Raw genomic sequence first — 27,587 nt, forward strand, 5'->3', positions numbered from 1 at the left:
CACAGACATGCTAAAGAATGATAAGATCAAAATAAATATTTGTTCTCTGTTGATCCTTAAGTTTTCCCAACGCAATGTTATATTTAATAAATATAACCTTTCACAGTGGTGCCTTGAGTCTTCATTGGGGTGGCTGTGATGGCAATAGCTAATTGCAAATGTATGTCATAGGCAGCACAGCCAAATTAAATGGATCAAGGCATTGTGGATTGCCAGTGTGCCTCCTAACTGGGCTGTGGGTCTTGGCAGATGCCTGGTGATACCCACCGAGATCTTTTTCTGCCTTCAGTCAATTGGAGTTGTAGTGTTCAACATTCCAGTTAGAAGAAAGTCCTGCAAACGGCTCAGAAACACCATGTGAATTTGCCCTTTGTTTACATGTAGAAATGAGATCTAGGTATATAGCAGAATGAAGTTAGGAGAGTAGGAAATTCCACTTCATTCTCTCTCTGTATGTGTTCCCTTCCCCACAAATAAATCATGTAAACAGAAAAGGACTACATCTGAGAAATGTTGGGATCCTTCCATGAACATCTCCAATGTTTGCTGTCTACTTTCATTGATTTTTTTTTTAACTGTTAAAAGGTGATCTCCTGCTTTCAAGTTGAAATTGTAGAGTGGTATCCAACTAATGTGTCCCATTAGGTCAGTGGTTTCCAGTTACACAATGGACTTCCCTGCCTCTGTTCCCCATTTGTGTGTCCTGTGCCTCCCCAAATCTGCTTCAGAGGGTTGGGGGGACCCCTAGAATAGATTTATAGGGAGTGGAGAGATTTATAGGGGCAAGTCTTGTTGCATAAGCACAAATCCTTGTACTGATGGGATGCATTACTCAGGAACTACTTTGGATACAACCCAAATACTCCATTGTACCATCTCATTCTGCTTCATCTATTGATGGAGGTAGCTGTGTTAGTGGACCAGTGCATGCATTTATTATTTTGAGGAAGCTTCGCTGTCCTGATTTTTTTCCTATATGATGTTTCAGAGTTGTAGAGCAATGATAATTTCAGATTTATTTTTCCAATGCTATGCTGTATCTTTTTTCTTCCTTTTAATAGCTTTTCAAATCAGTAGTCGTGATGCATATTACATAAGCAGAGGATTTTTCAGACCTCTGTGCTGACATTAATTAAGCAGCTAAATAGCAATCCATAAAAGTAATGGCAGCAGTGGTTCTCTGACATAGTAAGTCATTTCTGCTTGTTTTTCCAAGAGTAAAATGGACAGCTTAGGAAGGCTCTAGCCTGAATTTTAGAAGGAAACTCAGACCTAAGTTTAAGGAGGCCAATCAAAGCACTAACTTACCAGTGGGAGAAATACAAGCTAGTAATTATCTGTCATCTACTTGGAGGAGAGAGGAAGGTGTGGAAGTGATTAATTAGTGCAATTTAGGCTATGCATTGAAGACTAAAAGCCAGCAGGATAAATCACGTGTATTAGGAACTTACAAACTCAAGCTGAGTTGTCCCTGTGTAAGCAATTTAAAGACCCAACACAACACTCTTTTTTACTGCTAGCAAGTAGAATCGTTCTGGCTTTTGCCAGCCACTGGCCCAATACGGTAGCTGGCGATAAAAGGATAGATAAGTGTGTCATTTTAGTCCCTCCAGATGCTGATGATTAAACTGACTTGCAGGCTTTCAACTTTAGCCTTCAGTTTAAAAAGGGCAATCAATGCTAGCACACTGAAATGAATGCAGCAGCATTGATCAAGGGGACTTCCTTGTTTACTTCCTTGCAGCGCTTTGCTCTCATATTAACCTGCAATCTGTGTAATCTGAGTTGATGTCTTTCAGTATCCTTATGGGGGAGAAAGGAGAAGCAGGTGGTTATTGGGATGATGATATACAGAAGAAGTTTCTTGGAAGGAAAGGGAAATTAAATTAATTGAAGGCCAGTGGCACCCATTGCTCACCTAAGTGTCATCTGAGCATGAACTGTGCCTAATTTTGAATTCACTTCTGAATAGGGATGAGCAAAAATGCACAGAACAAGCTTGCAAGGAATGGGTGTTAACTATTACCTAGCAGTAGAATTCCTCACAAATTCAGGTAGACCCAGACAATTTTGCCATGTTGATTTGGAAATATATGAAACAGGGGAATTCTGAGACATTTAAGATGTAGAAGAAAGTAGCTGAAGCCAAATATAATTCTTTGTCCCTCACAGATATCCAACTACATCAGTCAGTCTCAAAGTTAGTGTGAGTCAATTAGCATTAACTAATGTAATTAGCAGTAATTATCTTTAAACAATTATGCATCATTGAGCAAATTGAATGTTCTCCAAGTACCATTATTTAGGCTATAGCTGGTCACTAAAGGTTTATTCATTAACATTCCAATGGGGATGTCTATTTTAAGGAAAAAATAGCATGTTGTTTCTATTATTTTTAGTCACATATTTCTAAAACATTAACGTCTGGTTCCCAGAGTGATGATGGCACATTAACTTAAGCTACTTCTATTAATAGGATGGCTTAAAGAATGTGAAGCAAAAGGGTTGTGGCATTATTGTAGTGGCTGTCTTCACTTGTCTTCTATCACATAGAGCAGGTGTGGAGAAGCCATAAACAGGGTCACAGCTTGTCTAAAATGTAATTCAAAGAGATTTTGGAACCTCCACCTTAGACAAAGAATATATACTACTGCATCATGATATATATTATTATATATTACATCATTTGCAGTATCAGTGTAACCCTTGCAGAAACAAATGGTTTCAATGGATTTATGAGTGCTAACCAAACTGCGGGAGGCAGTGGAAGACAGGCGTGCCTGGCGTGCTCTGGTCCGTGGGGTCATGAAGAGACGGACATGACTAAACAACTAAACAACAACAACAACAACAACCTTTCATAGTATTCCATGAGTGCCATCTAAATGCCATCAACCCAGAGTGAATCGCTGGGATGTATCCATCGTTGGCCCAACACAGAGTGGGCCTATTGAAATTAATAACATGAGTAGCTTAGGTTCATTCATTTCAATAGTAGGATTTAGTTGGACACAGCCCTTGATTTTGGTTTCTTTTCAACATTCCATCAACTTCACAGTCAACAACCAGTAGAGGAACAAGAAAGATCACTATAGATATTATATTGGTCATGAAAATGCTTCCCTATTATTTGACATGGTTATGATAATATCCCAAGTCAGCTCCTTCTGCTACTGATAATGAGGTCATTGTTATTAAGCTGTACTGGCTCTCCAGCTATAACTGGAGTCTCCACAGCCTTGCCTTGACACAGCAGGCCTGGAGATTGCTAATGATTGTTCATATACGTAGCTAAGGCGGCATATATATGTTGTGGCATGCATGTCACAAATCCAAGTCAGAAGAATGATGGAAAACAGATCACTGGTGCTTCTTTGGGACCAGAACAAGATCAATCTGAACCACTAAAATGGGGAGTGGGGTGGGCAGAGGCTTCTTCAGAAGCTTCTCCAGAGGAATGAGGGAACCCAATGTGATGTCACACAACGTCTTGAAATTGCGCACATGACATTGCATGGAGTCGAACACCCTCTGAAAATTGAGGTGGCCCAGCCCAGTTTTGGAGGCCCAAAATTGACTCAGCCTCTAGGAGTCCATGCCTGTGGAGTGGGGTGGGGGGGGTGGTTGGGAGATGTAGAGGAGGTGAAATTCTGAAGCATCCCTAATTGAATTTGTGGGGAATGTGAACATGAAAGCAGTTGTTCTTCTTTGCCTACTGAAGTCCAAGTATACCTTGCCTGTGGCCCTCCTTAAATTGAGTGGAGCACCTCAAGGAGGCCGGCCTTATTAGCTTAAATTTTCATCCTTGATCTCAGTCACAGATGGAGCCCCACAGTTAGCTATACTTGAGCCTGTTCTCACTGAGTGATGATTATCAGAACTATGATTAATGCTCGCGATTTAGAGAGTGAGTTACATCTGCATCTATCAAAGACACAGCAGCTGCCAGATTTATCTTCATTTGTAGGTGAAGGAAAGGATAACGTTAAAGGAATAAGGAACACTCTGTTTGAACAGCTTATAATCAAAGAAGATTTCTCGCAAATGTTGATATCCTCAAAGATTTCCCGCTTGAAAGAATTTCCAGACTTGCATCTGGATAATCTTTGCAAACCATTTACATTCTATAGCAGCAAATGCTCTTTTTGACATTGTTCTTTTGAACATTCATCCTTTTTTTTTTTGTTACTTATGTTCCACACCCACCAGTTCTTTGTGTGTGTGATTTTCTTTTCTTGCCTCTTCAACAAAGGTCAGTTCTATCAGTCCTTTCAGCGGCCTCTAACTCACTGACCACAAGGTTTGGGCATCAGGATTGTAAAAATGGGGGCTATGCTTCACTGAGCAGGTTTGTTTCTGTTGAGAAAGCTTTGGGCATGGTCTAGACCAGGCATCCCCAAACTTCGGCCCTCCAGATGTTTTGGACTACAATTCCCATCTTCCCCGACCACTGGTCCTGTTAGCTAGGGATCATGGGAGTTGTAGGCCAAAACATCTGGAGGGCCATAGTTTGGGGATGCCTGGTTTAGACAAGCATTAGGTCACATGGAAATACTGTTCATTCATGGTGCCGTTTCAGATTATAGATTGTGGTGGTAGGTGTCATATTAAAAGAAATGCCCTTGCATATACAGAATTAAAATATTGAGGAAAGACTCATTACCAACTTTGTTTTTAATGAGGTTTTTTAATTGTTGAAGTAGCATTCAACATCTGCTCCTACCCACCATTTTAAAGCAGCAAAATTTTGGAACAGTTCTACCATGTGATAGCTCAGTCAGCAAATACCTTTACTATGGTCACAAGACCCATTCAGGTTAAAATACACAATAGGCACTATTTGTCCAATTTAGCTACAATCCATTTGATAGCTGTCCATCTAGATAAGACTATTCTACAATGACTGATGGCTGATTATTAGGGTGGTCAGATGCAAAATGAGGACAGACTTTGTACACCTTTAGTAATTGGGTAGAAAAGGGAGATTTCAATCAGTATGGCTTGTCCTGGCAGCTACATTTGCTGAAATCTCATCTTCACTCCAATTAAAGGGGCATGTCCCCTGCCCTCTTTTGCATCTGGCTACCCTGATTCTCATTCTCTACAATACTTTTCCTCTTGGGATTTCACAAAGATCCACCAGAACAGCTTCTAAGGGGGCACATAAAGCTACAGGTGGAAGAGTATGCCTTTCTTGTATCAAACGCCCTTGTGCTCACTTAAGCACACTACCGTAGTTACATACAACTAACTAGATATAGAGTGTTAGAGTGCCTCACCCCATAGTCACCTTTGACTAGACTTAACTGAGCAGGGGTCATTTACCTATTTTACCTAGATACAGCCCAGCATTAACAGCACACTGATGTTGTCCAACACTCTCTCCCTGTCTCCTTGTGTTTGTTTTGCAGCCTTGATTCTCAGTATCAGTCTTGGTCAACTGCCTTGGGTAGCTTTCACATTTCTACTAAACAAACACCATTAGAAGTTACAACTAGATGCATTTCAACTTTATAATATGATTCATTGCTTGGTAATCGTCTTTTTTAAAATGAGAAGGAATGCCTAATACAGTATGTTTTAGCAAAACAGTGAGCTGATATTTGCAAGATCTGGCCGAAACCTATCCAATGTGTTTTCACTGTCCAAATATCCGGTCTTAAATGGTATTCAGTTTCGTTGGCATTGCATGAATGCTCACCGTAATAAATGTCTCCAGTTATCTGGGCATAATGCGAACATAATACAAAGTCCCACTGAAGCATGATCCCAATGATATATTTTCTTCTGTAAACACTGATGAATTGAATTCATGGTAGAAGTGGGAAATTATATTACTCCATCTTGTGCCTTACAGTAACGCAAATCAGATGGCACCCTCATTTATATTGTGGCAAATATCTCATTAATCTACTACCAACCTGAACATTGTTCTGTGTAGTACATAAGATCAGTGAAGTAGATAATATATGCACAAGGGAAAGAACAAATTATTATTTTTGACACTTATTAAGTGGTTTCCTCGTTTCCTGTCTGTGTACTGCCGTTGTAAGTTATCACTTAGGCAGTAACACTTCCATTATATTTTGAAATGGGCTTATCAATGAAACACTTGGGTAGATAATGTATAAAAGTGAAACAAATAGTGCTAGTCTAATTATTCACTCCTAATAAATTACTAAGCAATCCTAGACCCAAATCAGTCAATTAATATTAGAGTAAGCATCTTTACTTGAGGGCATTGTATTCATTAGAATTGTTTCTCCTTGTATAGAATAACTGGGACAAACTCTCCTCAGAGCAATGCATAATAATTAAGGCTGTCAACAAAGTGAAGAAATTTTAGTTGCTTAATTATCTACCTTTTAAGTGATGTGTTGATTAAATTCCCACAAATTTGCCTATTATCAAAACCACAATATGGGTGTCTTCACAATTACCGACACATTTTACCTTGAACCCCTCAAGGAAAATTCTCAATCCGTATTGGAACATGGCCTCACTTGCCCACTGAAACCAGTGGGAATTCAAAGTGCTTGCTTCTTCTTCTTCTTCTTCTTCTTCTTCTTCTTCTTCTTCTTCTTCTTCTTCTTCTTCTTCTTCTTCTTCTTCTTAGCTAAGTTTTGGACCAATGATTAGGAAGGGTGAGGATGGACAGACCAGTTAACTTCTATCCTAAGTCTCTTGTACATGTGTTCAATTGTAAGTCTCTTTCATTCCATTTCTATCTTAATCTGTGATTTATTTATTTTTTAAAAAAACATACAAAAAGTCACATTGAAATATGCATATTGAGTGTAGTTACTCTCAAAATACACCTTGTAAAAAGCAAACAAACTATTTTGATGCTATTTTAAGTGGAGAACTGTGTCACAACATTTCAAAATATGCAATATGCAACAAAGGACCAATTTCTGTTCCACTCATTAGCCTGGGAGGTGCAAGTCAGTTCACATTGGACTTCAGAAAGATGAAATTCCTCAGTGATCGTTCTTTTTAGTACAATGCACGAAAGGTTACTATAGGAGCACAATATTGAGTACGATTGCAACCCTAATCTACATTATAAAGCAAGTATGTTTTCATCCATATGGGGTTTTTCACTGTCCCAGGTATTATGCTTCTGCGATCTTTCATATGACTGACTTTGCACAGCAGACTAAACTATATTTTATTAGGCTTTTCCTTAAAAATGTTGTTGGATTACATTTTTGCTGTTGGTACTGCATAGCCATTATGCTCTAATTTCACCCATTAACACATGCCAGGGTTAAGTTTAAAGGGAGGTGGGTCATCGTTTTGTGTGCACCTCTGCTATATTATTAGAATCTGTACCCTGCTTAAAGTTTAATTTTTTAAAAAATAATTGCTCCGTATTAAAATTTCCTCCATTACATTATTGCTGGTCATGCAGAAAATTACTTTGCTGCAGGAAACAAAACCATCCAATATAATCACTTTTCTCCTCTAGAAGGATAGATAATTGGATTAATCACAATACAAAATCTTGGAAGTAAAGTGCATTGTTTGCTGAACTGAGCTGTGTCCGTCACTTAGTAAAGAAGATAGAGACAAAAGCTTTAGCAAATGGTTTGCCAGCCTCAGCAATTCCTCAAAGATCATCTCAAAAGTGTGTGTTTGCACTGGCAATTTCGTGCTGGTTTACCACTAGCTGAAAATGTTCCCACTGTGGCAGATTTTCTGCTTCACAAAAGAAGCATTAAGGAAGTTCTGGGTGACCCTGAAGTATCCCCTCTTCTACCCTTATGAAATTTGCAGTTAAATGAATGTGAGGTGAGTTTTGGAGAACATCACACATGGTTGTTCCCACAGCAACTTGAGAGAGAGATAAAAAGCAACTTTTGCATCCCACCTTTCCTCCAAGGAGTTCAAGACATTGTACTCCACCACTGTATTATCCTTACAGCAATCCTGGTGGTGGGGCATGCAGCCTTGAACTCATTTAAGATGCTGTGGAAAGCATGCATGATGTTTTCCAAAACACAACTCGCAATCATTTAGCTGAAATTTCCACCCCCATCAGGCCACTTGGATGAAAAATAAACTGTTTTAAAGTCGAGGCCATGTGCCCTGATGGCATACCCTCTAACATTCTGCAATGAAAATAGGGAGATCTGATTCAACAACAACAACATTTATACCCCACACACGTGACTGGATTGCCCCAGCCACTCTGGGCAGCTTCCAACATATAATAAAACATAATAAAACATGTTTTACTTCCCCTGTACAGAGCTGTCTTCAACTGTCTTATAAACGTTGCATAGTTACTTATGTCTTTGGCTTGGGGGCCGCATAACTCCATACCCTCCAACATTACTCTGATGAAAATAGGGACGTCCTAAGGAAAAGAGGGACATTCTGGCATCAGATGGCTTCTGGAAATCTGGGACTGTCCTTGGAAAATAGAGATACATGGAAGGTCTATATGGGGATGCAAATCACCCCATTTGTGGCCATTGGATTGAGCTTTCGATAAGTAGGGAAGGGTCAATAATCCTCGTGGCAGCTGATTTACATAGATCAGTTGTGGAGGAGGCTGTGTACCTCTGTGTTGGTGTCCTGTATGTTTATGCATGAGTCTTAAGATGGCTGGATGCACTTTGGACCACACCCACTGCAGTCCCCAGAAACATTGACCAGGTTAGAATGAGGCAAGAAACAAACCAAAACCCAACCCCAAAATTTAACTGCTCTTGTTCTAATTGGAGCTCTGCAGAGCCCATCCTAAACACAACACCATCCAATGCCTTGTCTGGCCTTGTCCAGAACCTGTAGTCTACTAGAGCCGTCAGTTGGAACAGAACTATAGCCTATCATTATTAGTCTAATTTATCAAATTTGTATAGTGCCCATCATAAAAAACACACACCACAGGGCAGTTCCCAACATAGGTCTTTCTATTCTAGCACATTTCAGCTGGGTGTACTGCAACAAACTTAGACACTGCCCTTTTAAGTCTCTCGTGGAAGTATCTCACCATTCTGATCCCCTCTAGGCCTCCAGGCTCCAGCATACCGATGGTGGCTGTCATAGTCTCATTACGAGCAACAACAAGCAAGTTCAGGGGAGTGGGAGGCCAGCCAGCCAACCAACCAACATAGTTTCTAAGGTGCACTTACCTGTAGGCAGAGTCTGTATCCAAAGTCAGGTCCAGTCCTAGGGTCAGGCGAACAGCAATTCACGTAGTCAGAAGGTCAGAAGGGGGCATGGAATCCAAAGGCCAAGAGGAGCAAGAAGCAGCACGGTCAGGCAGGGAAAGACAAATGATGTTTCCAGCAGTAGACTGAGATGGAAGCTCTGTTGAGAAAGCTGAACCCAGCTGGTTCTAATCAGTACCTTCTCCTCTGTGTTCTTGCAGGCTGATTGGCTGCAGCTGGAGTAGCTCTGCCTTCTCCCTCTTCAGGTGAAGCTGACTCCTGGACCATAACAATGACTGGAATAGAAGTGGAGGGGAGAGCTCAATAGACTTCCTTCACATACAGCTTTGCTTTTGTTCAGCTCATCAAAAGAAAGGTTTGAAATGTAGCTTGAAGTCACATAAGCAAAATTCTCACACAGCTCATGCTTTAAAATAAGGTTATGGGCAAGATCCAGCAAGAGTTAGGCCCGTTAAGACAGCTGTTCCTGGTGCTAGTGGGGAACTTCCACACCCCACCCCAACATGCACTGGAGAGCACCCTCCTTGCCTTCAAATTTTGCATGCACACATGTTTGAAGAAATGGCAACGGGACTCAATTTCACCAAAAGTGTTCCTATGAGGAGTTTCCTCTCAACACAGTCAGGAGTCATAGTCCCCCAACTTGTGCCTTTAAGATATTTCGGACTACTGTATGTTCCCTACAACACCATAACTGTTAGCTATGATGGCTGGGGCTGCTGAGAGTTATAGTGCAAAAAATCTGGAGGGCACCACATTGGAGAATCTTGGTCTAGATAGAGAAATCATTTCCAGAAGATCCAGAGCACAGAAACTAGATGAGATTCTTGTGTGTAGCATATACTTTGAAGTTTTGTATATGATGTTGTCTATTTTCCAATTTAAAATAAACTCTCTCAAGCTGTTGATCATCAAAATTTTATTTTCTTGGAACTTGGAATGGATGGTTTGATGGATCAATTCTGATTAACGGTGGCAAGGTATTTCATATACAAGCCAGGATTGATTTTCCTTGGTTTATTTTGCTTATTACATGAATTTGATCACTTTTCATCTACAGTATCTGCTTTGCAGGTAGAAGGATATTAAAGCAGTCTGGTGGTGCACGATTAATTCAAGAGCAATAAAAAGCCGCAATTTTAAATCTAGCCATGGAATTATTGTGGGATTAAAACAGTATCAAAGTGTTGTCATGTACTGAAACAGTTTAAAGGAGAGAAAAGGGAAGCTAGCAAAAAAGGCATCTACTAAGGAGAACATTATTTGATGAAAATGTAGAAACATGGGAAGCTATCTTATAGCAAGTCAGACCATTGGTCCAACTCTGTCAATATTGTCTACACTGACTTGCAGCAGGCCTTTAAGGTTACAAGCACAAGATATGTGTCCTCCTAACTTGCATGCATGATAGCAGCTGGCAGTTTGAGCTGGGTCTGTGTGTATACAACACTGCCGGCCCCATATAAATGTTGAATAGCAGTTGATATAACACTTGCCAGCAGTGCGCATACCCAGGGGGAAAATGGTGCTATAATTCTTAAACAGAGAGAAAATAAAAGGGGCACAGTTGCATCCATGCTTTGTTATTTACACATTCCTTGACATTTCCTCCAGCGAACACCCTTAGAGTCCCGGCAGGTAATTTTGCCATATTGTATCTCTTTCACTTATGGACAGCATCCAGGGCCAATGAAAATAATTAATGGCCAAGCGACATGACTGGAGTCAAAGAAAGCACTTTAAATATACTGCCGTGCCACAGTCAACATTATTTCTTCAAGATTTAACTACCACTCTGCATTCAAACAGAATGTAGCTGGGACTGAACTACATGATATTCTGGCTCTAAATGTAGCAAACAGCTGACATCACCTATGTGAATTGGCTTCTTTCCTTTGAATGTGCAGCCAATGTAGCATCTATTGCATGTGCTCCTTTGTAATATCCCAAACTTGACCTTCAAAGACCTGGTCACACACACACACACACACACACACACACACAGCTAAGGCAAAACTTGGCTTAGTGAGAATGTGTGAGTCCAACCCCAAGAAGTCACAAACTGTAAGCACACTTTGTTCTTGGATTACAGATCATGGGTTGTCCAGAGCAGTGTTTCTCAACCAGTATGCCTCCAGATGTTTTGGGACTACAACTCCCATCATTCCTGACCACTGGTCTTGCTAGCTAGGGATGATGGGAGTTGTAGTCCCAAAACATCTGGAGGCACACTGGTTGAGAAACACTGGTCCAGAGAGCTACATATGTTTTTAACAAAGCTGTTGAGTTGCACACCCCCTGGTTTATAGCAAGACGCTGTAGGACCATTTCATGGAGATGTTGATTGTTAATAAAATGCCAATGGGGTCTACCAATAAGGTCCAGCGCCGAGGGCCTTCTGGCAGCTCCCTCACTGCGAGAAGTGAGGTTACAGGGAACCAGGCAGAGGACCTTCTCGGTAGTGGTGCCCGCCCTGTGGAACGCCCTCCCATCAGATGTCACGGGAATAAACAACTACCTGACTTTTGGAAGGCATCTGAAGGCAGCCCTGTTCAGGGAAGGTTTTTTTTTTAATATTTTTATTTATTTGTTTCAAAAAAAAGTGAAAGAAAGAAAGCATACATTAAAAAAATAGTACAAAATCAAAATATTGAGATTGCTCTGAATCTCCTGACATCCCCCATCCCATCGATGGGTCCTTTTGATTCTATTTTCAACTGCATATCAATGGGGAAGTTTTCAATGTTTGATGCTGCTTTATTGTATATTTAATATTCTGTTGTGATCTGCCCAGAGTGACTGGGGCTATATTATTATTATTATTATTATTATTATTATTATTATTATTATTATTATTGACATTTTTACATGTCCTCCAAAGGATAGTTCACAACAATAAACCATTTGGGTTGCAATCCTCACGCACAGCTGGGCTGCTGAAATCACTTTGAGCCCAATGGGATTTATTCAGACTTGAATGTGGCCTTGGGATTTAAGATGCCACAAGACTCTACCTTGTACCTTTCTGAATTTACAGTTCTGCTAGCCTTGCAGATGATAGCTGGCTGTGTATACAAACACAGGCAGTGATGTGTATGTTTTTGAGAGTACTGAATTCCTGTTTACTCAGCTAGCTTCTCTCAAGGGTATTTCTGTATATTTCCTTTCTATATTGCTGAAGCAAGTTGACAAGCTGTAACATGCCCTCTTTTGTTTCCTTCCCTTCACAGTCAGGGTGGACATCCTCATATATACTAACAGTGAACACATTCTCTCTATGCGGTTTCCTGCAACCCAAGCAAGGATACACAGCAGGGAGATATCAGTAGGCTTGGGAGAACCCCAAGTTTTGCAGAAGTACAACAAAATATTTAGCAATAATGGGGGTGAGGGGAATCAACCAATGACCACTGAGCATGCTCAGTGGGCACAGAATGCTGATTGGCTGGGAGGGGTGGAAAACTGGGAGGAGGTGAATGTAACAGAGCATCCTGGAAGATCGCAATGAGAGCTGGTTGGAACTCTGAACAGGAGCATCCACATGACAACATTTTCTTGCAGGTCCCTCTTATCCCCAGCAGCGAAATAAAGCCCCCAAGAGCAGATTTGTGGTGATAAGAGTACCTCCCCACATTTATAAAGCTCTGTGCTTCCCTCCAAAGGCACTCTCTGTTTGCCATTTAGGATAATGGCGGTGATGGTGAGTTGCACAACCAATAATTTCCCTTAAATAGACAGCAATCTCTTCTGCTCCTCCACCTAGCCATCACCCCACTCCTTTCCCAGCTGACTATGGCCGTGCACATGCCATACATTTAAAACACAATTCCTCCCACAAAGAATCATGGGAACTATAGTTTACGTCTCACAGAGGTAAAATTCTCAGCACCCTTATCAAGTGACAGTTCTGGTTTGGCTTTTTGGTTTTGAAAAAAGAGGGGTGTGTTAAAAGGCATGGTGTGTATACGTTCTATGACTGGTGTATGTACTGTATGTAGCCTTGGCTTCCAGATGGTCCAAGTGACCTGAGGATTGAATGTACTCCCTGGATGCTAGAATTTGAGAAAAGTTGGTTTCAGCCCTTCCCCAACCCCATGTTTGCAATGCATGATCTTAGAAGGCCCCAGGTTCTATTCCTGGTATCTCTAGTTTAAAAGATCGTGTATGATCTGATGGGAAATATTTCTTCTTTAAACCCTTTTGGGTGCTCTACTGCCCCTAGTCCTACAGGACCCTCATAAAAGTGTGTGGTCCAAACTAGTGCACCAAAAACTCATTTCCTGCGGACTCCATCCACATCAACTCCTTATGATGGGCCTTACCAATGCACAAAAGGCTAATTGGACAGTGCCGAAAGGACCTTGAGCAACAGAACATCACAAAGAAATCCTGCCCTTGGTTTGCCTTCTTTTCCCCCTCCCAGCTGGAACCCCTGTCACACTATCTGTATAAATAAACCATCTCTAAATTCAGACATGCTTTCACTTTAGCCAGATTGGATGTGTTTCCCTCTGCCGTACTCGAGGGCAGATTTCAAAAGATTCCAGTGGGAAAACGACTCTACCCCTGTGGAATCGGCAACATGGAAACAGTGGCTCACATCCTTCTGTCATGTCCCCTCTATAAAGACTTGTGGCTCGATCTCATTACACCACTACTCATAACTATCCCAGGCCGCCCAATTGAGGCCACATTGTTCTTTCTTCTATTGCAGGCATCCCCAAACTTAAGCCATCCAGATGTTTTGGACTACAATTCCCATATTCCCTGACCACTGGTCCTGTTAGCTAGGGATCATGGGAGTTGTAGGCCAAAACATCTGGAGGGCCGCATTTTGTGGATGCCTGTTCTATTAGATCAAAATGACCTGAGAACAACACAAGTTGCCAGATTCATCGAGGGTGCAATGAGACTAAGGGCTATGTTTTAAATGATAATCATAGTCATATGACTGATCCTTTTATCCATGTTGTTTTTAATTGTATATTGTGTGTATTCTATGCAAATAAAGCTTATTGATTGAGCTGATTGAGCTGACCCTGTTGGGTGCTGCTATCCAGTCTGACGAGGCAATACTAAGCTACATGGATCAATGTTCTGACCTGGTATATGGAAGGTTCCTATGAAGAACTATGCCATAGGTAGAGACATTCAGATTCTGGGGTCTGGAACTTGTGGTTCTACGGAAATTGGTGGACTCCATCTTCTGTCAGCTAGCATGGACAATGAACTGGGATGATGAGAGCATACTACACTCTTGAGATGTGGATCTCAAAATAAACATAGGGTGATGAAGGGTCGCTAGAAATGTAAGCATTTTTTACTGGTCTTCTATCTAGTTTAAACTTTAACACTGGAATTCTCAGCATGTTCAATGATACTGAACCCCAAATGAGTGTGCCGAGACTTCCTGCAAAGAAAAGGCCACAGTACTGTATTGTTTATCTTAGCACTCTACTATATTAGCAAGTGAAGCTTGCAGAAGATTATTATTGGAAACAGTTTCGATTTTCAGAGTAATGGTTTTAAAGTAGATAAATAAAAAAGAAGGTCAGCAGGAGGTGACAACATGTACCTTTCTTTTTGAAACTGGAAGAGAAAAGAGAAAGATTGCATATGAATTGAATTTTCTTTTTTAAAAAAATAAATAAATAAATCTGTGATTCCATTACATTGTATTTGTACTGCACAATTAAATGGTCTAAGCAGAAGCAATTTCTTTGTATTCTGATTACCTAGAGGAGTGGGGAGAGAAGAAAAATAAGCAGGTCCTTCTAAAAGGGTGCAATTAAGGACTCTTAAACGGAATCTAACATTTCAAGCATCTTGAGCAAAAAAAACCCCAGCAAACGTGGGAAAGGCACCAAAATTGAGTTGTTTTCTGAAGTGAAGGACACGTGACAGGAGTTGATGTAGCAGGTGAGCTGTGCATAAGCAAGCTGCCAGCTAGCTTAGCGGAGGCTCTTTTTATTAGCACAATATGCAAAACTAGTCAGATACATTTTGAACTGTGCCCTTTACACATCTTCCAATCACGAGATCGTGGGGTGGTACAAAGTTATTTTGGCACCTGTTTCCACGGTGTCACTTTCCCCTTGAATGAAAGAGACAAAGGTCACAGACAGGGCATGGCAGACTTCAGAGAAAGCAAAAGGCTAGATAGAGGCAAAAGGTTAGACAGAGGACATGGCGCTTAGACAGCTGTGGCTTGTCTGTGGGTGGAAGTGTGCTTCACACCGGGTGGTCATTCCTTCAGTTTTCCATAAAAAGTAACCCATAAACCCATAAAAAACTACTTTATTACAATTTTAGTATTAGTTATATAATAATTGTTATAATTGTTTTGGGTTATTTCTACTCCCCCTTTTGTGAAACTACTCACTCATTAAGGCTTCAATTTTATATTGATAAGCATTGGAATTAATGACTCCTATTCAATGAAATGGACGGACCCAAGTCAGACATTTTCATTAATTTGAATAGGTTTACTTTAAATATGGATTCGACTCCATGGTATGTACACCTGAGTGGGCATGTGTTGGATTGCACTGGAGGTCAGTGGTTCTACTCATGAGAAAGACAAAAGATCTCAAATTTACATGCCGCTGTACAGCTAGTGAGTGAGCAGGATGATGCCTTTATGCCTATCTCCTGCTACCAAACTCTGCCATTTTGTCCTTACCCACAAACCACTTCAATTTTGGTGACAACCTGTTCCTTCAGATCAGCGGCACAGCAATGGGCACCCACATGGCCCCACAGTATGCCAACATCTTCATGGCAGATTTAGGACAACGTTTCCTAAACTCCTACCCACTCAAACCTCTCTTGTACCTGTGATTGACAATATTTTTATTATCTGGACACATGGTCAACAGACCCTGGACACCTTCCACCAGACATTCAATGACTTTCACCTCACCATCAACCTAACAATGAAAAATCTATGCAAGAAATACATTTTTGGAGACTACTATAAAAATACAGGATGGGCATATAGACACCATCTTATACCATAAACCAACTGACCGACAAACAAACATATCTACATGCTACCATCCCAAACATACCAAATAATCCATTGTATATAGCCAGGCACTACGTTACAGCCTCATCTGTTGCAACTCTACAGACAGAGACTCTCACCTAAGAGATCTACAGCAAACCTTTTTAGAACTAATATATCCGCCCGATGAAGTTAAACAACAGATCAACAGAGCCAGATTGATACCTAGAGAGAACTTGTTGCAAGACAGACCCCCAAATGAAAATAACAGAACACTACTAGTAATCACATACAGCTCCCAAGTTAAAACAGTACAACGCATCATCAGAGATCTACAACCTCTCCTAGACAATGACAGTTCTCTTTCTCAAGCTCTGGGAGGAAGACCTTTCATTGCCTACAGACAGCCATTCAATCTTAAACAACTCCTCATCCACAATAATACAACCACCAGACTTATCATGGACACTGGTACCAGAGCGTGCAATAAACCCAGATGCCAACTTTGCTGCCACATACACCCAGACAACACCATTACTGGCTCCAACAACATCAAACATACCATCTCAGGACTATTTAATTGCTCATCTTCTCACATTGTGTATGCCATCAAATGCCAACAGTGCCCTTCAGTTCTCTATATTGGACAAAGAGGCCAAACCCTACGCCAAAGGATAAATGGACATAAATCTGACATTAGGAATCACAAGACAGAGAAACCAGTAGGAGAACACTTCAGTCTCCCAGGACATTCTATACAAGATCTCAAAGTAGCTGTCTTATTACAAAAGAATTTCAGAAATAGACAGGAAAGAGAAGTTGTTGAATTGTAACTTATTACCAATCATGGAGAGATCTGGTCTGAATAGAGACATTGGATTCTTATCTCATACATGAAATAGCTATTTTTAGCCATCTCACCCCTTGCTTTTTCCTGTAAGACCAATTGCAGTCTTTAACAGTTGTCAACAGATTTACCACACCTATCAGCCAATCACCCATTCCCACCACCCTTCTGAGTAATACCCCTCCCGACCCTCTCACTATATATAAGGGTCTGGTGTCTTCTGTCTCAGTGTATCTGAGCATGCACACGAAAGCTCATACCAATGACAAACTTAGTTGGTCTTTAAGGTGCTACTGGAAGGATTTTTTATTTATTTTGTTTCTCCTGCTATATTGTCTGCAAAGTCAACCCATACAAATGAAGCATGAAATAAGTGGGCATTTTCACATCCAGCTTTACTTTTAAGGAGCATGTTAAGTTAGACTGATGTGTGGGTGATGGACACAGTAAAATTATATTAAAACTAGAACCTCAAAATATATGGATTAGGTCTTGAGGGTGATCTTTAGAAGAGATGATGAAGTTCATAATACATTAGTGGCAAAGCTTACAGCCTGGCTCCCCTTAGGAGAGCTTTGGGTAAACAATTTCCACTCAATTAATGATCTTGCTGTTTTGGAGAGCATCATTTTTAAAATGCACAGACACAAACCTGAAATGTCCAGATAAGCACATTTGACTTCTAAAGATTCCGAAACTGAACAACAAGGGCAGATCACTTTAGGAACACAAAAATCCTTATACTTAACCTTGCTTGATCTCTTGCTGTGCAAAAAAAAAAAAAAAGAAAGTCTCATGCTAACAGGCAGTTAGCAGGGTGGATCAATAGAAAGAAAAATTAGGGGGTTCTGCAATATAATATCTGCACAATGCCTCCCATGGGTCTGTGTACAGTTGCCTTGATCCAGCTGAAGAGCTCTGCTCTTTGTCTTGCAGAAAGCCTATATGGATCAAGGTTCTCATCACTACCTAGAGGTCAGCAAGGTTTTTCACCAAGTTGAGAATGCTACTATTTACAATTGATGCATTCAGTGGCACTGCCACGGAGCTTCTGAACCACCATGGTAGGACTTGACTGGGGCAGATTACTTCCCCCACCTTGTCATATATTTGACACCAGGCCCCAGGACCCATCCAAAAGCCATTGCAGAGCACATTCCAGGTAACATATAAAGATGTTTCCTGTTCACTGAGCATCATACTGATTTGGGAAGCCGTCCAGAGTGGCTGGGGAAACCCAGCCAGATGGGCGGGGCATAAATAATAAATTATTATTATTATTATTATTATTATTATTATTATTATTATTATTCTAGGGAGATGGAAGTTGTTGGCTATTTAATGGGCATTCATCCTGATTTGTTTGCAGGGAGGTTAGATGACATTGCAAAAGTTATCCCACACTTTCCACTGTGTTTTCCTGTCACTTTCCTTATCACAGAAATCCAGTCTTGGGGATGTGGGTTTGTTGCACAGGACTTCCCAATCAACTATAATCAGGCAACCTCTATTTATGTTACTAATGTAAATGGGTTATATTGTTATCACAACTAAGAGTTTTTTGGCACCTTAAAGACTAACAAATTTATTATGGCATAGATTTATATGGATTAGTTTAATCCTTTGGAAATTCACTTCATCGTGTTTAATCCTCTATAAATTGCTACATTATCAGTGTTATTTATTTTCTTATTTGTCCTTCCTCCATGCTCCACACACATTTTTTCTGCAATCCTTACAATAGTACAGTACTGAAAATGCCAAAAAGTATGCAACAGAAGCTCTCTGTTACTTTCTCTGGGCAAGTCATATTAACCTGCTCTACACTGTAAGCCCAGGCTCTTAGTATGGTTGGTTGAAGCCAACTCCTTGGTACTGATGCAAGGAAATGGGTAGTCTGTTTGTGCTGGGATGCTTATAGCAATGATTGTGCCATTACTCCAGAACACTTTGATAGTGTAGCAGTTTACTGGATCAGACTCTAGCAATGCAATGCAATGCAACAAATCTACTCAGAAGCTCCATTGAGTTCAAGTAAGTGGGTGTAGGAATAGCTCTATTGGTAGAACATGAGACAAGGCTGTGGGTTGAACCCCAGTGGGGTAAAAGATTCCTGTATTTCAGGGAGCTGGACTAGATGACCCCTGTGGTCCTTTCCAACTCTATGATTCAATGATCTCTATGAACTATGATTAAATTTCTAAGTATTGTTTATCCTACCAGCTCTGGCATTTCAGCAGTTTGCTCACTGGAAAGCTTGGGCAAATCATCATGTTTCACCTTCCTCAATAGATTGTTTAGAGGCTAAAGAACAACTATCAGCTTCTTGGATGAAGGGTGGATACAAATGTAATGCTCAAATAAAGAAATAAATGGCAAAATCTAAAGCACTTGTAGATCATACAGACAATTTAAATGACTAGCACTGTTCAAATCAAGAAGATCAATTAATATAGTGTGTGTCGAAGTTGTCTTTCATTAATACATTACTTTATGAACCATTTTTTCTTCCTGTACATGAATTATTGTTGCCATGCAAGTTACTGATTTTTAAAACACATATCTATATCTATATCTATATCTATTGAAGGGTGAAATATCCAGTTCCCCTTTGTACACTGCTTGACTTCTGAATTGTGAAACAAGCACACTTGTATACAGTACACCAACCACAAAGGCACAAAACATTCCAAACGTTACAGTCTTTTGCCTTCTGTTTTGATAAGGGGTTTTAGTTGTCATGCACACCAGTTGATTATTTTAATGGCATTACACCATCTCAGAGCCACAAAGAAAGATGTACACATTGCTTTTGGTACTTTATGTTCTTGAACATTTTTATTAGCTCTGAGAAATATGGATTTATACAGTTTTAGTGCTCCTGTATTTTCTATTTTGAGTATAAGGCAATAACTTTAACTAGAACACATTTATGTTCCAATGGCTATATTTATATCTATGGTTTTGGCTTGGAGTTTTATTGCTGTAGGAATACCGTGAAACTGTCAACCTTACTGAACCCAATCTTCATTAGAATGCACAAAGGAACCGTATTAATAAAAGCAGAAAACCAGATCAAATGGAATAACATTAAAATTGTCTTTCTGCTAATCTTGTTTCAAAGACAAAATGGGAACATTGCTACCTAAAAGATCATGCTATTGGTTGGTTTGAATGGGACCTGGAGGGGGCTGCTGCTTCCACCTTCCACCACATTTCATCCCTAACCCATACTGGCTATTTTGCTGAACCAAAAAATGGGGAATTGGGTTGCAAATGCTAAACAACCACAGGATCTTATAACATCATGTTTCTACACACAAACACCTCCATTCACCTTTTAGGTAAGCACCTTTAGACTCTAGGGGCATATTTGTTTGTTGGAAAATGCTTGGTGAAAGAAGAAGCATGTATACATTGAACATTTCTGTGCTTTTCTGTGCATCTCAAATGGGATATTCACATCCTTCTGTGAGATATGTGGGGTTCTCCTGTGCTTATTTCACCATACGTGCCAATTCCTGGAAATAATTGGGTTGTGGTCGATGGTAGTCCTACTCAGAGTAGAAATATTGAAATTAATGAACAGGACTAACTTAGGTACATTAATTTCTGTGAAACCCTCTGAGTGAAACTCGTGCTACACATGGTAAGTTTTAAATTCATTGCAGGTAGACATAGGTGCAGATGAGTTGTATCCAGGTACAGCACAATGTGAGAACATCTCAATAGCTGGACTGTTACAAATGAACAAGTTTACACTCTTTCACACACACATTCATTCATATGCAGTGTCAGCTTGCACTTGTGTTGAGAGTAATGTACATTGTTGTTGTTTACCGGTAGTTGTCTTAGTTGTGTTCAACTCTCTGTGATGTCATGAACCAGAGCAGGCCTTGGAAACTCTTACTTTCTTCTCAAAGCTTCTCCTTTCTTATGTCCATGGAGTATTCTTAGCAAAAAAATGGAGTGGCATGCCAGTTCCTTCTCCAGGCAGATCACATTTAGTCTAAACTCTCGGCTATGACTTGTCCATCTTGGGTGGCCCTGAATGGCATAGCTCAGTCTTCCCCAAACTAAGGCCCGGGGGCCGGATGCGGCCCATGAGGCTCTTTTATGCGCCCCCCGGCACCCCTGCAGCATGGCTGCCCACTTAGGGGGTGCCGGAGCGTTGAAAATAGCTTGTGTGCATGTGCAAACGTCATTTCCAGTGCACTTCCAGGCCAGAGGAGGCCCATGTGCATGCGCACAAGCTATTTCCAGTGTTCCGGCGACCCGGGAGTGTGCCAGAAATCATGTGTGCACACGCGTTTGAGCGCGTGCTCCGGCCCGTGGTGCTGGTGGCACTGGCCCTCGGCAACATAAGTTTGGGGACCCCTGGCATAGCTCATAGCTTCTTGGAGTTATTCAAGCCCCTTTTCCACAACAAGGCAGTGATCCATGAAGGGGTACAGAACCCCAAAAATGAACACCGGGACTTCTTCATAGGCAGACACATCTTGTCTCATTGTTAATAACCATGAGAGCAACCAGAGCTCTCAACTTCTGATTGGAAGAAAAGTTGCCTCTGCTCCCATGGCAATGAGGCTTTATTTCCTGGAGTTTCCTGGGTTGCAATGGTGGTTTTATTGCCCACCTATACTGTGCAGAAGAAGAAATTGTGCCCTAATGGAGCTCCGGAAGCTGCTTGTAATGTGTGACTCATTTCCACAAAACATGGATGGAGATGCACTTGCAAATGGATTAAATATCCATGGCTAGATTGGATGGAAAAAGTATCAACCTGTCTGTTTGTTTAAACATATCTCTTTCCCTCTTCTTTGACATCCAACCCCATGCAAACAGACTCACAACCTTTTGCAAATCTCAGAATAGGGAAGCTTATTTGGAGAGGGATATTCGAGAAACACAATTTCAGTTAAATTCTAAAATACATCTCAATTCATGTATGTCATAAATTTAAGCGTTTTTTGCTATAAAAATAATTTGCTTTGTTAGTCACTGTATAGACACACACACAGAGCAATTGTCTGACAGGCTAATAATTATTAAAATCAAAAGAGGAAGGAAACATTCCAGCTTTGAGTTTGTAAGAATAAATTTAGCTGACCAAACCACCTTGTGATTTCCCTCATTAAACAGACTTTCCTCCCAAAGTGCCTTGGTTGTTAATATGAGGGGACAATTTCATTGCTGACCTGTGTTCTGATCTTATTAGTTGTAAGCAATTAAAGGACTAATTGACAATTAGGTTGGTACATCAATTCTCTTGACTCATTTTTTAAAAGGCCATTTGCTATGGTATTGTCTCAGTCTGACTAAAGCACAGAGTAGAAAGAAGCTCTGTGGCCTTGAAGAATATACTGAATTAGTGAGTTGCCTTATCCTTTGCCTACAACATAAGCCCAAACTATATGTGACGGACTTACCACCTAAAATGGAAAATGCTTCTCCTATACATCTGAAAAAAATTGGTAGTATTTACCCATGTTGTGATTTCACAGCACTCTACTTGTAGTCTGAGTAAATATGCCAATTTTGGAGTTCCTTTCAATTTCTAATTTTTCGCATCTTAAATTCATAGCTCCATAGTTAGCATTTAACATCTCCGTGAAAATTTATTAGCATTTACCATTTGCTGGAAGAACATCTAGTATTAGGAAAGGCAACTTTTTTGCTTGGATGAGGCAGTGCTGCAGAATGGATGTGCAAGTTGAACTCAGATTGGGAAGGAAGAGAAAGATTGAAAGGTTTTCTATTTACAAATGTACAAATAAGCCTCCTCTAGTGAAATCCAACCAATAAGCAGGATCAGAAGCAAAAGCCTTCAGAAATTAACAAACTATTGTAAGTCTGCACCAGATTTCCAGAACACTTGTTATAAATTATGCCTTTGATTGTGGCGACAAATTCAATATCTGAAAGGTCCCACCATGGCATCTGATATTCACGGTGAACTCTCCAAAATACTTGTTGCCCTTAAGGATGAAGTACTAATAATAACTGTAACCTTATGGTGGTTCCCTTACTGAAAGATGTGATGTTACAGGGAACCAGGCAGAGGGCCTTCTTGGTGGAATGACCTCCCATGAGATGTCAAACAGATAAACAACTATTTGACTTTTAGAAGACATCTGAAGGCAGCTCTGCTCAGGGAAGTTTTTAATGGTTGATGTTTTATTGTGTTTTCAATATTTTGTTGGGAACCGCCCAGAGTGGCTAGGGTAACCCAATCAGATTGGCATATAAATTTAACAACAACAACAACAACAAGAACAGATGGGAAATCAGCAAATGTTATTTTATGCTCAGGTTAAAACTCAGAACACCCTTTTATCAATATTAATTAAAACAGTTGTAGTAAACTTCATTTCCATAGAGCAGGAATAACCAACATGATGTCCTTCAGATGCTGTTGCGTAGCAAGGCCCCAAGTCCTCCCCATTTCTTGGCTAATAAAACACATGGACATCTATATTTTGGGTTAATGGGGTAATTAAGGCCAGAACTTTATTGGTTACAGATGTGCGTGATATTGGCTTAGACATTGGAACTGAACTGACTATATCTGACTTCTGCTTGCCATGCAGGTAGTCTTGCAAGGGTCAACCACCAGTAGGGGGAGCCCTGTTGATGTACATCAACTGCGAGCTCCCCCAGGGTTCCCGGTGGGATCTTGGCTTGGCCCTAGCCACTACCCGGTCTTTGGACAAGATCCACACACCCAGATCACTGTTCATGGGGAGTGCACGAAGCCGGCCTGCAACCCCTCCCCTCTGGGAAGAGGAGCAGACTTGTACTATGTCTTTATTCTTCCCTGATCATTGGCTATGATGGCTGCACTAATAGAATTCAGAGACTAATATAATAACATAATATAAGAACTGCTGGAGCAGACCAAAGACCCATCTAGTCCATCATAATCTTCTCAAAGTGGTCAACCAGATGTCTATTAGGAAGCCCACAACCAAGAGATAAGTGCAACAGAACTACCCCCACTTAGGCTCCCCAGCAACTCAAACCTGATTGCTGTTTGTTCTTATTCAGCGCTAAATTGTGGGTTATCCCCAGGGGACAGCAGTGGGACAAGCCAAGATGTGGATAAACCCTGCTTAAAGGTAAGATGAGTGGCACCATCTGCTACTGGTCATAACTTAGTGGTGAAACATCTGCTTTGCATGCAAATGGTCCATGTTCTATCCTTGGCATCTCCAGGTAAGGTTGGGGGAGACCCTGGAAGAAGAAGAAGAAGAAGAAGAAGAAGAAGAAGAAGAAGAAGAAGAAGAAGAAGAAGAAGAAGAAGAAGAAGAAGAAGAATAGTAGTTTGGATTTGATATCCTGCTTTATCACTACCCTAAGGAGTCTCAAAGCGGCTAACAATCTCCTTTCCCTTCCTCCCCCACAACAAACACTCTGTGAGGTGAGTGAGGCTGAGGGACTTCAGAGAAGTGTGACTAGCCCAAGGTCACCCAGCAGCTGCATGTGGAGGAGCGGGGATGCGAACCCGGTTCACCAGATTACGAGTCTACCACTCTTAACCACTACACCACACTGGCTCACACTGGAGAGCTGCTGCCAGTCATTGTAGATAATACTAGATAATGCTACTACACAGCATATGGCAGCTTCCCAAGCACCACTGTGTCATTTCTTTAGAAACTGCATGGCTTGGAGGTTTCTTGCAAACTCCCCTTGCCCAATCACAGTACCACTGTAATCGAGGAAACTATAGGTGCTGAATATATCTCTGGCAAATAGCTTTTAAAGACAGGTATTGATAAAGCAAAGAGGAAATCAGCTATTTATAATTGCTAACACTGTTTCCAAGGATGGTGTTTGCAAGAATGCTTCCACGTCTTGACAAAATACAGGTGTCTCACAGCAGAGAGGAGTTATTTCCTGGATAGGAGACTTTTAAGAGTAACAGATCAGTTTGTTTTCTGTGTAACAATGACCTAGAGGATTTATGTTCTCCTGACAGCTGACAACGTAAAGGTCCCTTTGGCGTTCAATCTTCCATTTGTCTTCTGCCAGAAACAACGTCAGAACAATGGCTGAATGTTACTGAATGGATGAGACAGGACTATTGTATTTCTTGATTTGAATCTATTAAAGTCACAAGAGAAATCTCAGCTACACTATAAAATCTGCAGGGGAAAGATCCCTTCCTTTAAATATTTAGTTAAAAAGAAAGAAAGAAATCCTGAGAAACAACATCTCAAAGCTGATTCTTGGGACTTTTAACATGTAAATTTAATTAAACATTGATATTCTGTTGTGCTTGGTACATTTGGCTGCTTGCAGGTTCTTCCACCTCTTGTTTTTGCTTGTGAAAAAATAGTACAATGTGTTTGTAATTCCATTTTAATGTGTAGTTATGTCACTGATGTGTTTTATAAATGTGAAAATATGAAAGAAATATGAAAAAAGAAAAGAAATGACAGTTACTTTAGAGGGACTGAGTGCATTTTATTTATTTTTTAGGTGAAGAAATGTTCATCCTTTCTGTAGTACTATTGAATGAGTACTTTAGGATTTGTCTTTTGTTTTCTTCCTATCTGCTTTTCAACTGATTTTACTTGTTTTTATTTTGTGCTGCTGTAAGTTGCTTGGAGATACTTATATATAGTATGCAGCAACAAATAAATGAAAATGATAATAATAAACACAGCTCAAGGCAGTGGTCAGGTTGGTGCAGTAAAGATAGGGTTGCCAGACTCAATAGAGGACAGGACTTCTGTGCCTTTAATTGTCCTCCTCTCTTTTGAGTCTGGAAACCTTAGAGAGAAACCAGCAGACCCTTTGCTTGGAAATTAAACTAAGGGTCTGCTGGGTTAGGGTTAGGGTTAGGGTTAGGGTTAGGGTTAGGGTTAGGGTCAAAAGAGAGCAGGGCAATTAAAGGCACAGAAGTCCTGTCCTCTATTGAGTCTGGCAACCCTAAGTACAGATGCAGAACATGAGCCAATCCATTGCTCCAGCTGTTGAATTTGCACCATGCCAGCTTCACCATCACAATGCCTCTCCTTCCCAGTAGGTCACATCGATACCAGACCAGTGATGGGAAGTCAGGCACTGCTGCCCCCCCCCGTCAACTGCTACTGTCACAAAGGGTTTCATGGATCTCCTGTTTTTGCTGATGCCTTGCTACTGCATAGAAACAAAAACTCAGCAGGTCACTCAATTCCCCATTGGTTTGGGCTGTGTTTTGTGTGGAAGATCCAGCACAGAGCTTAATGGCAATTATTCCCTGGTTATATGAAACAAAGCCGTTCAAAAAAAGCGTTACTGACAATACCAACATGATTTGAATGTGCACCTCATAGAGAAGAAAATAAGGCAGGTTGGTGGGGAGGTGGGAGCATGCAAACAAGAGTTATAAATTCTGTTTGGAAGATGGAGGCAGTCAAATCACTTTTATACTTGGCTCTATTCAAAACACAGCTCAGAGGGAGATTGTCAGAACAAACTAGGTTGATGGGCTTGCCCTTGAGAGAGTTTAATACTGGGGGGGGGGCACATAAAAATGAATAATCACCAATAAAAACCACCCAACCAAGGTCTTAATTCATTTCCTTAGGCTGTTCCCCACATCAGCGACTGATTTATATGAATTGTTTGACCTTAACATAATTACACCTAATCATTATCATCAGACAATGAAAAGTACTTTAAAAGCAAAAGCCAATAAACAAGGCCACCAATACAATATATTTCAGCTTAATCATTCAATCAATAGTCATCACTTCAGTTTGTGTATAGCTGCAATATTCTATTTCGATCAAATTCCGTTTCGTTTCGCAATGCTCCTGTCCAAGGTGTCATCTTAAAAGGCACCCAATCTCTTGTTTCCTTAAATCAGTCTTTCAACAGTGAGAGTTCCATTCAAGGTTAATCCTTAAATCATGTGGTGGGGGAGATATATATTGATAGATACACAGACGGGGGGCAGACAGATATTCCATATCTCCAGTGTTCATTTCAAAATCATTGCCTGTACTGCTGATTGAAAATCTTCATTCAGACTGCAATGGTGTCCCTGCCCCCCCCCAAGAAACCTTTAAAGACTAAACGGGGAAACTCATCAACTGTAACCAAGAATAGTGAATAGAGTTCACCAGCACTTTTTTCTGGGGAGATGTGGGGGTACGCACACCCCTAAACATTTTGGGAATTTAAGTTTGGCTTCGTTGAGGGGCAGTACTTCAATATGAGTAGGAAAATGAGAGTACCTCTAAGCATTTTTATTTTATTTTATTTTATTTTTAGAAAAAGGGCACTGGAGTTCACTCAGAACTAGTCTTGTGTTATCGTGAATTTAATAATTATTGGATTCCTCAACTGTCATCTTGGGGCAGCCATTTTATAAGGCTACCTCAGTGGGAGAGATAGGAAGGAGGGTTCATTGCCTCTGCTTTCCTGGAGGCCAAGCTCCACCTGGAACCTTCTAGCCCTGAACTGTGCCAGCGGGCCATAATAATAATAATAATAATAATAATAATAATAATAATAATAATAATAATAATTTATTACTTATGCCCCACCCATCTGACTG

The 27,587-nt window shown here is 40.6% G+C and overlaps 1 long non-coding RNA gene across 4 annotated transcripts in view; it reads right to left on the minus strand.

The window, feature by feature from the left end:
• Positions 1-27,587, minus strand: part of LOC118090440 (uncharacterized) — a 285,250-nt gene that overhangs the window by 46,363 nt on the left and 211,300 nt on the right. For all 4 annotated transcript variants that reach the window (XR_004693255.2, XR_004693253.2, XR_004693254.2 and 1 more), the window contains one exon: positions 9,144-9,457. This is a non-coding gene — a long non-coding RNA (uncharacterized LOC118090440). The remainder of the gene's footprint in view (positions 1-9,143; positions 9,458-27,587) is intronic.

Source organism: Zootoca vivipara, chromosome 8, assembly GCF_963506605.1.
Source record: "Zootoca vivipara chromosome 8, rZooViv1.1, whole genome shotgun sequence".
NCBI classification, from domain to species: Eukaryota; Metazoa; Chordata; class Lepidosauria; order Squamata; family Lacertidae; genus Zootoca; species Zootoca vivipara.